Source organism: Ammospiza caudacuta, chromosome Z, assembly GCF_027887145.1.
Source record: "Ammospiza caudacuta isolate bAmmCau1 chromosome Z, bAmmCau1.pri, whole genome shotgun sequence".
NCBI classification, from domain to species: Eukaryota; Metazoa; Chordata; class Aves; order Passeriformes; family Passerellidae; genus Ammospiza; species Ammospiza caudacuta.
This window is the reverse complement of record NC_080632.1, coordinates 57,707,763-57,724,787: the sequence shown is the minus strand read 5'-3', so window position 1 is coordinate 57,724,787 and position 17,025 is coordinate 57,707,763.

Below are 17,025 nucleotides of genomic sequence, written 5' to 3'. Positions count from 1 at the left end.
AAGCCGCTTCTTCGCCTCCGCCAGCCGGAGAGAGCGGCAGCTTCGGAAAGGTGAAGAAGGAAGCTGTACAACACTGGCATTGTGTGCGCAGCATGCCAACTGATAGAAAACAGTACCTTTGCACTCTCCTGCCTTTTCCAATCACATGAACATTCCATTGGAAGCTGTTTTGGACAACTTTCTCTCTCTTCTTGCAAAACACTCTGCACACCTTTCTGCAACCTCCAAAACACGATGGGAGATTTTTTCTGTGCTGGCACAGTTTTTCCGTGCCAGACATAGTGGAAAAGCTTTCTGCTAAGATGTAGACTACAAAAGACGCTAGAGAGCAAGGCACGATGCTCTCCGGAGCTAAGCGCCGCTCCCGGGCGTCTTTCGGCAGAAGCCGCGCTCCGGAGAGCCCTGTGAGCGGCACAATCGTCTTTGCGCGAAGAAGCCGCTTCTTCGCCTCCGCCAGCCGGAGAGAGCGGCAGCTTCGGAAAGGTGAAGAAGGAAGCTGTACAACACTGGCATTGTGTGCGCAGCTTGCCAACTGATAGAAAACAGTACCTTTGCACTCTCCTGCCTTTTCCAATCACATGAACATTCCATTGGAAGCTGTTTCGGACAACTTTTCTTTTCTTCCTGCCAAAAACTTGGCAGACCCCTATGCAACCTCAAAAACACGATGGGAGATGTTTTCTGTGCTGGCACAGTTTCTCCCTGCCAGACATAGTGGAAAAGCTTTCTGCTAAGATGTAGACTACAAAAGACGCTAGAGAGCAAGGCACGATGCTCTCCGGAGCTAAGCGCCGCTCCCGGGCGTCTTTCGGCAGAAGCGCCGCTCCGGAGAGCCCTGTGAGCGGCACAATCGTCTTTGCGCGAAGAAGCCGCTTCTTCGCCTCCGCCAGCCGGAGAGAGCGGCAGCTTCGGAAAGGTGAAGAAGGAAGCTGTACAACACTGGCATTGTGTGCGCAGCTTGCCAACTGATAGAAAACAGTACCTTTGCACTCTCCTGCCTTTTCCAATCACATGAACATTCCATTGGAAGCTGTTTTGGACAACTTTCTCTCTCTTCTTGCAAAACACTCTGCACACCTTTCTGCAACCTCCAAAACACGATGGGAGATGTTTTCTGTGCTGGCACAGTTTTTCCGTGCCAGACATAGTGGAAAAGCTTTCTGCTAAGATGTAGACTACAAAAGACGCTAGAGAGCAAGGCACGATGCTCTCCGGAGCTAAGCGCCGCTCCCGGGCGTCTTTCGGCAGAAGCGCCGCTCCGGAGAGCCCTGTGAGCGGCACAATCGTCTTTGCGCGAAGAAGCCGCTTCTTCGCCTCCGCCAGCCGGAGAGAGCGGCAGCTTCGGAAAGGTGAAGAAGGAAGCTGTACAACACTGGCATTGTGTGCGCAGCTTGCCAACTGATAGAAAACAGTACCTTTGCACTCTCCTGCCTTTTCCAATCACATGAACATTCCATTGGAAGCTGTTTTGGACAACTTTCTCTCTCTTCTTGAAAAACACTCGGCACACCTTTCTGCAACCTCAAAAACACGATGGGAGATGTTTTCTGTGCTGGCACAGTTTCTCCCTGCCAGACATAGTGGAAAAGCTTTCTGCTAAGATGTAGACTACAAAAGACGCTAGAGAGCAAGGCACGATGCTCTCCGGAGCTAAGCGCCGCTCCCGGGCGTCTTTCGGCAGAAGCCGCGCTCCGGAGAGCACTGTGAGCGGCACAATCGTCTTTGCGCGAAGAAGCCGCTTCTTCGCCTCCGCCAGCCGGAGAGAGCGGCAGCTTCGGAAAGGTGAAGAAGGAAGCTGTACAACACTGGCATTGTGTGCGCAGCTTGCCAACTGATAGAAAACAGTACCTTTGCACTCTCCTGCCTTTTCCAATCACATGAACATTCCATTGGAAGCTGTTTCGGACAACTTTTCTTTTCTTCCTGCCAAAAACCTGGCAGACCCCTATGCAACCTCAAAAACACGATGGGAGATGTTTTCTGTGCTGGCACAGTTTCTCCCTGCCAGACATAGTGGAAAAGCTTTCTGCTAAGATGTAGACTACAAAAGACGCTAGAGAGCAAGGCACGATGCTCTCCGGAGCTAAGCGCCGCTCCCGGGCGTCTTTCGGCAGAAGCGCCGCTCCGGAGAGCCCTGTGAGCGGCACAATCGTCTTTGCGCGAAGAAGCCGCTTCTTCGCCTCCGCCAGCCGGAGAGAGCGGCAGCTTCGGAAAGGTGAAGAAGGAAGCTGTACAACACTGGCATTGTGTGCGCAGCTTGCCAACTGATAGAAAACAGTACCTTTGCACTCTCCTGCCTTTTCCAATCACATGAACATTCCATTGCAAGCTGTTTCGGACAACTTTCTCTCTCCTCTTGCAAAACACTCGGCACACCTTTCTGCAACCTCCAAAACACGACGGGAGATTTTTTCTGTGCTGGCACAGTTTCTCCCTGCCAGACATAGTGGAAAAGCTTTCTGCTAAGATGTAGACTACAAAAGACGCTAGAGAGCAAGGCACGATGCTCTCCGGAGCTAAGCGCCGCTCCCGGGCGTCTTTCGGCAGAAGCGCCGCTCCGGAGAGCCCTGTGAGCGGCACAATCGTCTTTGCGCGAAGAAGCCGCTTCTTCGCCTCCGCCAGCCGGAGAGAGCGGCAGCTTCGGAAAGGTGAAGAAGGAAGCTGTACAACACTGGCATTGTGTGCGCAGCTTGCCAACTGATAGAAAACAGTACCTTTGCACTCTCCTGCCTTTTCCAATCACATGAACATTCCATTGGAAGCTGTTTCGGACAACTTTTCTTTTCTTCCTGCCAAAAACTTGGCAGACCCCTATGCAACCTCAAAAACACGATGGGAGATGTTTTCTGTGCTGGCACAGTTTCTCCCTGCCAGACATAGTGGAAAAGCTTTCTGCTAAGATGTAGACTACAAAAGACGCTAGAGAGCAAGGCACGATGCTCTCCGGAGCTAAGCGCCGCTCCCGGGCGTCTTTCGGCAGAAGCGCCGCTCCGGAGAGCCCTGTGAGCGGCACAATCGTCTTTGCGCGAAGAAGCCGCTTCTTCGCCTCCGCCAGCCGGAGAGAGCGGCAGCTTCGGAAAGGTGAAGAAGGAAGCTGTACAACACTGGCATTGTGTGCGCAGCATGCCAACTGATAGAAAACAGTACCTTTGCACTCTCCTGCCTTTTCCAATCACATGAACATTCCATTGGAAGCTGTTTTGGACAACTTTCTCTCTCTTCTTGCAAAACACTCTGCACACCTTTCTGCAACCTCCAAAACACGATGGGAGATTTTTTCTGTGCTGGCACAGTTTTTCCGTGCCAGACATAGTGGAAAAGCTTTCTGCTAAGATGTAGACTACAAAAGACGCTAGAGAGCAAGGCACGATGCTCTCCGGAGCTAAGCGCCGCTCCCGGGCGTCTTTCGGCAGAAGCCGCGCTCCGGAGAGCCCTGTGAGCGGCACAATCGTCTTTGCGCGAAGAAGCCGCTTCTTCGCCTCCGCCAGCCGGAGAGAGCGGCAGCTTCGGAAAGGTGAAGAAGGAAGCTGTACAACACTGGCATTGTGTGCGCAGCTTGCCAACTGATAGAAAACAGTACCTTTGCACTCTCCTGCCTTTTCCAATCACATGAACATTCCATTGGAAGCTGTTTCGGACAACTTTTCTTTTCTTCCTGCCAAAAACTTGGCAGACCCCTATGCAACCTCAAAAACACGATGGGAGATGTTTTCTGTGCTGGCACAGTTTCTCCCTGCCAGACATAGTGGAAAAGCTTTCTGCTAAGATGTAGACTACAAAAGACGCTAGAGAGCAAGGCACGATGCTCTCCGGAGCTAAGCGCCGCTCCCGGGCGTCTTTCGGCAGAAGCGCCGCTCCGGAGAGCCCTGTGAGCGGCACAATCGTCTTTGCGCGAAGAAGCCGCTTCTTCGCCTCCGCCAGCCGGAGAGAGCGGCAGCTTCGGAAAGGTGAAGAAGGAAGCTGTACAACACTGGCATTGTGTGCGCAGCTTGCCAACTGATAGAAAACAGTACCTTTGCACTCTCCTGCCTTTTCCAATCACATGAACATTCCATTGGAAGCTGTTTTGGACAACTTTCTCTCTCTTCTTGCAAAACACTCTGCACACCTTTCTGCAACCTCCAAAACACGATGGGAGATGTTTTCTGTGCTGGCACAGTTTTTCCGTGCCAGACATAGTGGAAAAGCTTTCTGCTAAGATGTAGACTACAAAAGACGCTAGAGAGCAAGGCACGATGCTCTCCGGAGCTAAGCGCCGCTCCCGGGCGTCTTTCGGCAGAAGCGCCGCTCCGGAGAGCCCTGTGAGCGGCACAATCGTCTTTGCGCGAAGAAGCCGCTTCTTCGCCTCCGCCAGCCGGAGAGAGCGGCAGCTTCGGAAAGGTGAAGAAGGAAGCTGTACAACACTGGCATTGTGTGCGCAGCTTGCCAACTGATAGAAAACAGTACCTTTGCACTCTCCTGCCTTTTCCAATCACATGAACATTCCATTGGAAGCTGTTTTGGACAACTTTCTCTCTCTTCTTGAAAAACACTCGGCACACCTTTCTGCAACCTCAAAAACACGATGGGAGATGTTTTCTGTGCTGGCACAGTTTCTCCCTGCCAGACATAGTGGAAAAGCTTTCTGCTAAGATGTAGACTACAAAAGACGCTAGAGAGCAAGGCACGATGCTCTCCGGAGCTAAGCGCCGCTCCCGGGCGTCTTTCGGCAGAAGCCGCGCTCCGGAGAGCACTGTGAGCGGCACAATCGTCTTTGCGCGAAGAAGCCGCTTCTTCGCCTCCGCCAGCCGGAGAGAGCGGCAGCTTCGGAAAGGTGAAGAAGGAAGCTGTACAACACTGGCATTGTGTGCGCAGCTTGCCAACTGATAGAAAACAGTACCTTTGCACTCTCCTGCCTTTTCCAATCACATGAACATTCCATTGGAAGCTGTTTCGGACAACTTTTCTTTTCTTCCTGCCAAAAACCTGGCAGACCCCTATGCAACCTCAAAAACACGATGGGAGATGTTTTCTGTGCTGGCACAGTTTCTCCCTGCCAGACATAGTGGAAAAGCTTTCTGCTAAGATGTAGACTACAAAAGACGCTAGAGAGCAAGGCACGATGCTCTCCGGAGCTAAGCGCCGCTCCCGGGCGTCTTTCGGCAGAAGCCGCGCTCAGGAGAGCACTGTGAGCGGCACAATCGTCTTTGCGCGAAGAAGCCGCTTCTTCGCCTCCGCCAGCCGGAGAGAGCGGCAGCTTCGGAAAGGTGAAGAAGGAAGCTGTACAACACTGGCATTGTGTGCGCAGCTTGCCAACTGATAGAAAACAGTACCTTTGCACTCTCCTGCCTTTTCCAATCACATGAACATTCCATTGGAAGCTGTTTCGGACAACTTTTCTTTTCTTCCTGCCAAAAACCTGGCAGACCCCTATGCAACCTCAAAAACACGATGGGAGATGTTTTCTGTGCTGGCACAGTTTCTCCCTGCCAGACATAGTGGAAAAGCTTTCTGCTAAGATGTAGACTACAAAAGACGCTAGAGAGCAAGGCACGATGCTCTCCGGAGCTAAGCGCCGCTCCCGGGCGTCTTTCGGCAGAAGCGCCGCTCCGGAGAGCCCTGTGAGCGGCACAATCGTCTTTGCGCGAAGAAGCCGCTTCTTCGCCTCCGCCAGCCGGAGAGAGCGGCAGCTTCGGAAAGGTGAAGAAGGAAGCTGTACAACACTGGCATTGTGTGCGCAGCTTGCCAACTGATAGAAAACAGTACCTTTGCACTCTCCTGCCTTTTCCAATCACATGAACATTCCATTGCAAGCTGTTTCGGACAACTTTCTCTCTCTTCTTGCAAAACACTCGGCACACCTTTCTGCAACCTCAAAAACACGACGGGAGATTTTTTCTGTGCTGGCACAGTTTCTCCCTGCCAGACATAGTGGAAAAGCTTTCTGCTAAGATGTAGACTACAAAAGACGCTAGAGAGCAAGGCACGATGCTCTCCGGAGCTAAGCGCCGCTCCCGGGCGTCTTTCGGCAGAAGCGCCGCTCCGGAGAGCACTGTGAGCGGCACAATCGTCTTTGCGCGAAGAAGCCGCTTCTTCGCCTCCGCCAGCCGGAGAGAGCGGCAGCTTCGGAAAGGTGAAGAAGGAAGCTGTACAACACTGGCATTGTGTGCGCAGCTTGCCAACTGATAGAAAACAGTACCTTTGCACTCTCCTGCCTTTTCCAATCACATGAACATTCCATTGGAAGCTGTTTCGGACAACTTTTCTTTTCTTCCTGCCAAAAACTTGGCAGACCCCTATGCAACCTCAAAAACACGATGGGAGATGTTTTCTGTGCTGGCACAGTTTCTCCCTGCCAGACATAGTGGAAAAGCTTTCTGCTAAGATGTAGACTACAAAAGACGCTAGAGAGCAAGGCACGATGCTCTCCGGAGCTAAGCGCCGCTCCCGGGCGTCTTTCGGCAGAAGCCCCGCTCCGGAGAGCCCTGTGAGCGGCACAATCGTCTTTGCGCGAAGAAGCCGCTTCTTCGCCTCCGCCAGCCGGAGAGAGCGGCAGCTTCGGAAAGGTGAAGAAGGAAGCTGTACAACACTGGCATTGTGTGCGCAGCATGCCAACTGATAGAAAACAGTACCTTTGCACTCTCCTGCCTTTTCCAATCACATGAACATTCCATTGGAAGCTGTTTTGGACAACTTTCTCTCTCTTCTTGCAAAACACTCTGCACACATTTCTGCAACCTCCAAAACACGATGGGAGATTTTTTCTGTGCTGGCACAGTTTTTCCGTGCCAGACATAGTGGAAAAGCTTTCTGCTAAGATGTAGACTACAAAAGACGCTAGAGAGCAAGGCACGATGCTCTCCGGAGCTAAGCGCCGCTCCCGGGCGTCTTTCGGCAGAAGCCGCGCTCCGGAGAGCACTGTGAGCGGCACAATCGTCTTTGCGCGAAGAAGCCGCTTCTTCGCCTCCGCCAGCCGGAGAGAGCGGCAGCTTCGGAAAGGTGAAGACGGAAGCTGTACAACACTGGCATTGTGTGCGCAGCTTGCCAACTGATAGAAAACAGTACCTTTGCACTCTCCTGCCTTTTCCAATCACATGAACATTCCATTGGAAGCTGTTTCGGACAACTTTTCTTTTCTTCCTGCCAAAAACTTGGCAGACCCCTATGCAACCTCCAAAACACGATGGGAGATGTTTTCTGTGCTGGCACAGTTTCTCCCTGCCAGACATAGTGGAAAAGCTTTCTGCTAAGATGTAGACTACAAAAGACGCTAGAGAGCAAGGCACGATGCTCTCCGGAGCTAAGCGCCGCTCCCGGGCGTCTTTCGGCAGAAGCGCCGCTCCGGAGAGCACTGTGAGCGGCACAATCGTCTTTGCGCGAAGAAGCCGCTTCTTCGCCTCCGCCATCCGGAGAGAGCGGCAGCTTCGGAAAGGTGAAGAAGGAAGCTGTACAACACTGGCATTGTGTGCGCAGCTTGCCAACTGATAGACAACAGTACCTTTGCACTCTCCTGCCTTTTCCAATCACATGAACATTCCATTGGAAGCTGTTTCGGACAACTTTTCTTTTCTTCCTGCCAAAAACTTGGCAGACCCCTATGCAACCTCAAAAACACGATGGGAGATGTTTTCTGTGCTGGCACAGTTTCTCCCTGCCAGACATAGTGGAAAAGCTTTCTGCTAAGTTGTAGACTACAAAAGACGCTAAAGACCAAGGTACGATGCTCTCCGGAGCTAAGCGCCGCTGCCGGGCGTCTTTCGGCAGAAGCCGCGCTAAGGAGAGCACTGTGAGCGGCACAATCGTCTTTGCGCGAAGAAGCCGCTTCTTCGCCTCCGCCAGCCGGAGAGAGCGGCAGCTTCGGAAAGGTGAAGAAGGAAGCTGTACAACACTGGCATTGTGTGCGCAGCTTGCCAACTGATAGAAAACAGTACCTTTGCACTCTCCTGCCTTTTCCAATCACATGAACATTCCATTGGAAGCTGTTTTGGACAACTTTCTCTCTCTTCTTGCAAAACACTCTGCACACCTTTCTGCAACCTCCAAAACACGATGGGAGATGTTTTCTGTGCTGGCACAGTTTCTCCCTGCCAGACATAGTGGAAAAGCTTTCTGCTAAGATGTAGACTACAAAAGACGCTAGAGAGCAAGGCACGATGCTCTCCGGAGCTAAGCGCCGCTCCCGGGCGTCTTTCGGCAGAAGCGCCGCTCCGGAGAGCCCTGTGAGCGGCACAATCGTCTTTGCGCGAAGAAGCCGCTTCTTCGCCTCCGCCAGCCGGAGAGAGCGGCAGCTTCGGAAAGGTGAAGAAGGAAGCTGTACAACACTGGCATTGTGTGCGCAGCTTGCCAACTGATAGAAAACAGTACCTTTGCACTCTCCTGCCTTTTCCAATCACATGAACATTCCATTGGAAGCTGTTTTGGACAACTTTCTCTCTCTTCTTGCAAAACACTCTGCACACCTTTCTGCAACCTCCAAAACACGATGGGAGATGTTTTCTGTGCTGGCACAGTTTTTCCGTGCCAGACATAGTGGAAAAGCTTTCTGCTAAGATGTAGACTACAAAAGACGCTAGAGAGCAAGGCACGATGCTCTCCGGAGCTAAGCGCCGCTCCCGGGCGTCTTTCGGCAGAAGCCGCGCTAAGGAGAGCACTGTGAGCGGCACAATCGTCTTTGCGCGAAGAAGCCGCTTCTTCGCCTCCGCCAGCCGGAGAGAGCGGCAGCTTCGGAAAGGTGAAGAAGGAAGCTGTACAACACTGGCATTGTGTGCGCAGCTTGCCAACTGATAGAAAACAGTACCTTTGCACTCTCCTGCCTTTTCCAATCACATGAACATTCCATTGGAAGCTGTTTCGGACAACTTTCCTTTTCTTCCTGCCAAAAACTTGGCAGACCCCTATGCAACCTCAAAAACACGACGGGAGATTTTTTCTGTGCTGGCACAGTTTCTCCCTGCCAGACATAGTGGAAAAGCTTTCTGCTAAGATGTAGACTACAAAAGACGCTAGAGAGCAAGGCACGATGCTCTCCGGAGCTAAGCGCCGCTCCCGGGCGTCTTTCGGCAGAAGCGCCGCTCCGGAGAGCCCTGTGAGCGGCACAATCGTCTTTGCGCGAAGAAGCCGCTTCTTCGCCTCCGCCAGCCGGAGAGAGCGGCAGCTTCGGAAAGGTGAAGAAGGAAGCTGTACAACACTGGCATTGTGTGCGCAGCTTGCCAACTGATAGAAAACAGTACCTTTGCACTCTCCTGCCTTTTCCAATCACATGAACATTCCATTGGAAGCTGTTTTGGACAACTTTCTCTCTCTTCTTGCAAAACACTCTGCACACATTTCTGCAACCTCCAAAACACGATGGGAGATGTTTTCTGTGCTGGCACAGTTTCTCCCTGCCAGACATAGTGGAAAAGCTTTCTGCTAAGATGTAGACTACAAAAGACGCTAGAGAGCAAGGCACGATGCTCTCCGGAGCTAAGCGCCGCTCCCGGGCGTCTTTCGGCAGAAGCCGCGCTCAGGAGAGCACTGTGAGCGGCACAATCGTCTTTGCGCGAAGAAGCCGCTTCTTCGCCTCCGCCAGCCGGAGAGAGCGGCAGCTTCGGAAAGGTGAAGAAGGAAGCTGTACAACACTGGCATTGTGTGCGCAGCTTGCCAACTGATAGAAAACAGTACCTTTGCACTCTCCTGCCTTTTCCAATCACATGAACATTCCATTGGAAGCTGTTTTGGACAACTTTCTCTCTCTTCTTGCAAAACACTCGGCACATATTTCTGCAACCTCCAAAACACGATGGGAGATGTTTTCTGTGCTGGCACAGTTTCTCCCTGCCAGACATAGTGGAAAAGCTTTCTGCTAAGATGTAGACTACAAAAGACGCTAGAGAGCAAGGCACGATGCTCTCCGGAGCTAAGCGCCGCTCCCGGGCGTCTTTCGGCAGAAGCCGCGCTAAGGAGAGCACTGTGAGCGGCACAATCGTCTTTGCGCGAAGAAGCCGCTTCTTCGCCTCCGCCAGCCGGAGAGAGCGGCAGCTTCGGAAAGGTGAAGAAGGAAGCTGTACAACACTGGCATTGTGTGCGCAGCATGCCAACTGATAGAAAACAGTACCTTTGCACTCTCCTGCCTTTTCCAATCACATGAACATTCCATTGGAAGCTGTTTTGGACAACTTTCTCTCTCTTCTTGCAAAACACTCTGCACACCTTTCTGCAACCTCCAAAACACGATGGGAGATGTTTTCTGTGCTGGCACAGTTTTTCCGTGCCAGACATAGTGGAAAAGCTTTCTGCTAAGATGTAGACTACAAAAGACGCTAGAGAGCAAGGCACGATGCTCTCCGGAGCTAAGCGCCGCTCCCGGGCGTCTTTCGGCAGAAGCCGCGCTCCGGAGAGCACTGTGAGCGGCACAATCGTCTTTGCGCGAAGAAGCCGCTTCTTCGCCTCCGCCAGCCGGAGAGAGCGGCAGCTTCGGAAAGGTGAAGACGGAAGCTGTACAACACTGGCATTGTGTGCGCAGCTTGCCAACTGATAGAAAACAGTACCTTTGCACTCTCCTGCCTTTTCCAATCACATGAACATTCCATTGGAAGCCGTTTCGGACAACTTTTCTTTTCTTCCTGCCAAAAACTTGGCAGACCCCTATGCAACCTCCAAAACACGATGGGAGATGTTTTCTGTGCTGGCACAGTTTCTCCCTGCCAGACATAGTGGAAAAGCTTTCTGCTAAGATGTAGACTACAAAAGACGCTAGAGAGCAAGGCACGATGCTCTCCGGAGCTAAGCGCCGCTCCCGGGCGTCTTTCGGCAGAAGCCGCGCTAAGGAGAGCCCTGTGAGCGGCACAATCGTCTTTGCGCGAAGAAGCCGCTTCTTCGCCTCCGCCAGCCGGAGAGAGCGGCAGCTTCGGAAAGGTGAAGAAGGAAGCTGTACAACACTGGCATTGTGTGCGCAGCTTGCCAACTGATAGAAAACAGTACCTTTGCACTCTCCTGCCTTTTCCAATCACATGAACATTCCATTGGAAGCTGTTTTGGACAACTTTCTCTCTCTTCTTGCAAAACACTCTGCACACCTTTCTGCAAACTCCAAAACACGATGGGAGATGTTTTCTGTGCTGGCACAGTTTTTCCGTGCCAGACATAGTGGAAAAGCTTTCTGCTAAGATGTAGACTACAAAAGACGCTAGAGAGCAAGGCACGATGCTCTCCGGAGCTAAGCGCCGCTCCCGGGCGTCTTTCGGCAGAAGCCGCGCTCCGGAGAGCCCTGTGAGCGGCACAATCGTCTTTGCGCGAAGAAGCCGCTTCTTCGCCTCCGCCAGCCGGAGAGAGCGGCAGCTTCGGAAAGGTGAAGAAGGAAGCTGTACAACACTGGCATTGTGTGCGCAGCTTGCCAACTGATAGAAAACAGTACCTTTGCACTCTCCTGCCTTTTCCAATCACATGAACATTCCATTGGAAGCTGTTTCGGACAACTTTTCTTTTCTTCCTGCCAAAAACTTGGCAGACCCCTATGCAACCTCAAAAACACGATGGGAGATGTTTTCTGTGCTGGCACAGTTTCTCCCTGCCAGACATAGTGGAAAAGCTTTCTGCTAAGATGTAGACTACAAAAGACGCTAGAGAGCAAGGCACGATGCTCTCCGGAGCTAAGCGCCGCTCCCGGGCGTCTTTCGGCAGAAGCGCCGCTCCGGAGAGCCCTGTGAGCGGCACAATCGTCTTTGCGCGAAGAAGCCGCTTCTTCGCCTCCGCCAGCCGGAGAGAGCGGCAGCTTCGGAAAGGTGAAGAAGGAAGCTGTACAACACTGGCATTGTGTGCGCAGCTTGCCAACTGATAGAAAACAGTACCTTTGCACTCTCCTGCCTTTTCCAATCACATGAACATTCCATTGGAAGCTGTTTTGGACAACTTTCTCTCTCTTCTTGCAAAACACTCTGCACACCTTTCTGCAACCTCCAAAACACGATGGGAGATGTTTTCTGTGCTGGCACAGTTTTTCCGTGCCAGACATAGTGGAAAAGCTTTCTGCTAAGATGTAGACTACAAAAGACGCTAGAGAGCAAGGCACGATGCTCTCCGGAGCTAAGCGCCGCTCCCGGGCGTCTTTCGGCAGAAGCGCCGCTCCGGAGAGCACTGTGAGCGGCACAATCGTCTTTGCGCGAAGAAGCCGCTTCTTCGCCTCCGCCAGCCGGAGAGAGCGGCAGCTTCGGAAAGGTGAAGAAGGAAGCTGTACAACACTGGCATTGTGTGCGCAGCTTGCCAACTGATAGAAAACAGTACCTTTGCACTCTCCTGCCTTTTCCAATCACATGAACATTCCATTGGAAGCTGTTTTGGACAACTTTCTCTCTCTTCTTGAAAAACACTCGGCACACCTTTCTGCAACCTCAAAAACACGATGGGAGATGTTTTCTGTGCTGGCACAGTTTCTCCCTGCCAGACATAGTGGAAAAGCTTTCTGCTAAGATGTAGACTACAAAAGACGCTAGAGAGCAAGGCACGATGCTCTCCGGAGCTAAGCGCCGCTCCCGGGCGTCTTTCGGCAGAAGCGCCGCTCCGGAGAGCACTGTGAGCGGCACAATCGTCTTTGCGCGAAGAAGCCGCTTCTTCGCCTCCGCCAGCCGGAGAGAGCGGCAGCTTCGGAAAGGTGAAGAAGGAAGCTGTACAACACTGGCATTGTGTGCGCAGCTTGCCAACTGATAGAAAACAGTACCTTTGCACTCTCCTGCCTTTTCCAATCACATGAACATTCCATTGGAAGCTGTTTCGGACAACTTTTCTTTTCTTCCTGCCAAAAACCTGGCAGACCCCTATGCAACCTCAAAAACACGATGGGAGATGTTTTCTGTGCTGGCACAGTTTCTCCCTGCCAGACATAGTGGAAAAGCTTTCTGCTAAGATGTAGACTACAAAAGACGCTAGAGAGCAAGGCACGATGCTCTCCGGAGCTAAGCGCCGCTCCCGGGCGTCTTTCGGCAGAAGCGCCGCTCCGGAGAGCCCTGTGAGCGGCACAATCGTCTTTGCGCGAAGAAGCCGCTTCTTCGCCTCCGCCAGCCGGAGAGAGCGGCAGCTTCGGAAAGGTGAAGAAGGAAGCTGTACAACACTGGCATTGTGTGCGCAGCTTGCCAACTGATAGAAAACAGTACCTTTGCACTCTCCTGCCTTTTCCAATCACATGAACATTCCATTGCAAGCTGTTTCGGACAACTTTCTCTCTCTTCTTGCAAAACACTCGGCACACCTTTCTGCAACCTCCAAAACACGATGGGAGATTTTTTCTGTGCTGGCACAGTTTCTCCCTGCCAGACATAGTGGAAAAGCTTTCTGCTAAGATGTAGACTACAAAAGACGCTAGAGAGCAAGGCACGATGCTCTCCGGAGCTAAGCGCCGCTCCCGGGCGTCTTTCGGCAGAAGCGCCGCTCCGGAGAGCACTGTGAGCGGCACAATCGTCTTTGCGCGAAGAAGCCGCTTCTTCGCCTCCGCCAGCCGGAGAGAGCGGCAGCTTCGGAAAGGTGAAGAAGGAAGCTGTACAACACTGGCATTGTGTGCGCAGCTTGCCAACTGATAGAAAACAGTACCTTTGCACTCTCCTGCCTTTTCCAATCACATGAACATTCCATTGGAAGCTGTTTCGGACAACTTTTCTTTTCTTCCTGCCAAAAACTTGGCAGACCCCTATGCAACCTCAAAAACACGATGGGAGATGTTTTCTGTGCTGGCACAGTTTCTCCCTGCCAGACATAGTGGAAAAGCTTTCTGCTAAGATGTAGACTACAAAAGACGCTAGAGAGCAAGGCACGATGCTCTCCGGAGCTAAGCGCCGCTCCCGGGCGTCTTTCGGCAGAAGCGCCGCTCCGGAGAGCCCTGTGAGCGGCACAATCGTCTTTGCGCGAAGAAGCCGCTTCTTCGCCTCCGCCAGCCGGAGAGAGCGGCAGCTTCGGAAAGGTGAAGAAGGAAGCTGTACAACACTGGCATTGTGTGCGCAGCTTGCCAACTGATAGAAAACAGTACCTTTGCACTCTCCTGCCTTTTCCAATCACATGAACATTCCATTGGAAGCTGTTTCGGACAACTTTTCTTTTCTTCCTGCCAAAAACTCGGCACACCTTTCTGCAACCTCCAAAACACGATGGGAGATGTTTTCTGTGCTGGCACAGTTTCTCCCTGCCAGACATAGTGGAAAAGCTTTCTGCTAAGTTGTAGACTACAAAAGACGCTAAAGACCAAGGTACGATGCTCTCCGGAGCTAAGCGCCGCTGCCGGGCGTCTTTCGGCAGAAGCCGCGCTAAGGAGAGCACTGTGAGCGGCACAATCGTCTTTGCGCGAAGAAGCCGCTTCTTCGCCTCCGCCAGCCGGAGAGAGCGGCAGCTTCGGAAAGGTGAAGAAGGAAGCTGTACAACACTGGCATTGTGTGCGCAGCTTGCCAACTGATAGAAAACAGTACCTTTGCACTCTCCTGCCTTTTCCAATCACATGAACATTCCATTGGAAGCTGTTTTGGACAACTTTCTCTCTCTTCTTGCAAAACACTCTGCACACCTTTCTGCAACCTCCAAAACACGATGGGAGATGTTTTCTGTGCTGGCACAGTTTCTCCCTGCCAGACATAGTGGAAAAGCTTTCTGCTAAGATGTAGACTACAAAAGACGCTAGAGAGCAAGGCACGATGCTCTCCGGAGCTAAGCGCCGCTCCCGGGCGTCTTTCGGCAGAAGCCGCGCTCCGGAGAGCCCTGTGAGCGGCACAATCGTCTTTGCGCGAAGAAGCCGCTTCTTCGCCTCCGCCAGCCGGAGAGAGCGGCAGCTTCGGAAAGGTGAAGAAGGAAGCTGTACAACACTGGCATTGTGTGCGCAGCTTGCCAACTGATAGAAAACAGTACCTTTGCACTCTCCTGCCTTTTCCAATCACATGAACATTCCATTGGAAGCTGTTTTGGACAACTTTCTCTCTCTTCTTGCAAAACACTCGGCACACCTTTCTGCAACCTCCAAAACACGATGGGAGATGTTTTCTGTGCTGGCACAGTTTCTCCCTGCCAGACATAGTGGAAAAGCTTTCTGCTAAGATGTAGACTACAAAAGACGCTAGAGAGCAAGGCACGATGCTCTCCGGAGCTAAGCGCCGCTCCCGGGCGTCTTTCGGCAGAAGCCGCGCTCCGGAGAGCACTGTGAGCGGCACAATCGTCTTTGCGCGAAGAAGCCGCTTCTTCGCCTCCGCCAGCCGGAGAGAGCGGCAGCTTCGGAAAGGTGAAGAAGGAAGCTGTACAACACTGGCATTGTGTGCGCAGCTTGCCAACTTATAGAAAACAGTACCTTTGCACTCTCCTGCCTTTTCCAATCACATGAACATTCCATTGGAAGCTGTTTCGGACAACTTTTCTTTTCTTCCTGCCAAAAACTTGGCAGACCCCTATGCAACCTCAAAAACACGATGGGAGATGTTTTCTGTGCTGGCACAGTTTCTCCCTGCCAGACATAGTGGAAAAGCTTTCTGCTAAGATGTAGACTACAAAAGACGCTAGAGAGCAAGGCACGATGCTCTCCGGAGCTAAGCGCCGCTCCCGGGCGTCTTTCGGCAGAAGCGCCGCTCCGGAGAGCCCTGTGAGCGGCACAATCGTCTTTGCGCGAAGAAGCCGCTTCTTCGCCTCCGCCAGCCGGAGAGAGCGGCAGCTTCGGAAAGGTGAAGAAGGAAGCTGTACAACACTGGCATTGTGTGCGCAGCTTGCCAACTGATAGAAAACACTACCTTTGCACTCTCCTGCCTTTTCCAATCACATGAACATTCCATTGGAAGCTGTTTTGGACAACTTTCTCTCTCTTCTTGCAAAACACTCTGCACACCTTTCTGCAACCTCCAAAACACGATGGGAGATGTTTTCTGTGCTGGCACAGTTTCTCCCTGCCAGACATAGTGGAAAAGCTTTCTGCTAAGATGTAGACTACAAAAGACGCTAGAGAGCAAGGCACGATGCTCTCCGGAGCTAAGCGCCGCTCCCGGGCGTCTTTCGGCAGAAGCGCCGCTCCGGAGAGCACTGTGAGCGGCACAATCGTCTTTGCGCGAAGAAGCCGCTTCTTCGCCTCCGCCAGCCGGAGAGAGCGGCAGCTTCAGAAAGGTGAAGAAGGAAGCTGTACAACACTGGCATTGTGTGCGCAGCTTGCCAACTGATAGAAAACAGTACCTTTGCACTCTCCTGCCTTTTCCAATCACATGAACATTCCATTGCAAGCTGTTTTGGACAACTTTCTCTCTCTTCTTGCAAAACACTCGGCACACCTTTCTGCAACCTCCAAAACACGATGGGAGATGTTTTCTGTGCTGGCACAGTTTCTCCCTGCCAGACATAGTGGAAAAGCTTTCTGCTAAGATGTAGACTACAAAAGACGCTAGAGAGCAAGGCATGATGCTCTCCGGAGCTAAGCGCCGCTCCCGGGCGTCTTTCGGCAGAAGCCCCGCTCCGGAGAGCACTGTGAGCGGCACAATCGTCTTTGCGCGAAGAAGCCGCTTCTTCGCCTCCGCCAGCCGGAGAGAGCGACAGCTTCGGAAAGGTGAAGAAGGAAGCTGTACAACACTGGCATTGTGTGCGCAGCTTGCCAACTGATAGAAAACAGTACCTTTGCACTCTCCTGCCTTTTCCAATCACATGAACATTCCATTGCAAGCTGTTTCGGACAACTTTCTCTCTCTTCTTGCAAAACACTCGGCACACCTTTCTGCAACCTCCAAAACACGACGGGAGATTTTTTCTGTGCTGGCACAGTTTCTCCCTGCCAGACATAGTGGAAAAGCTTTCTGCTAAGATGTAGACTACAAAAGACGCTAGAGAGCAAGGCACGATGCTCTCCGGACCTAAGCGCCGCTCCCGGGCGTCTTTCGGCAGAAGCGCCGCTCCGGAGAGCACTGTGAGCGGCACAATCGTCTTTGCGCGAAGAAGCCGCTTCTTCGCCTCCGCCAGCCGGAGAGAGCGACAGCTTCGGAAAGGTGAAGAAGGAAGCTGTACAACACTGGCATTGTGTGCGCAGCTTGCCAACTGATAGAAAACAGTACCTTTGCACTCTCCTGCCTTTTC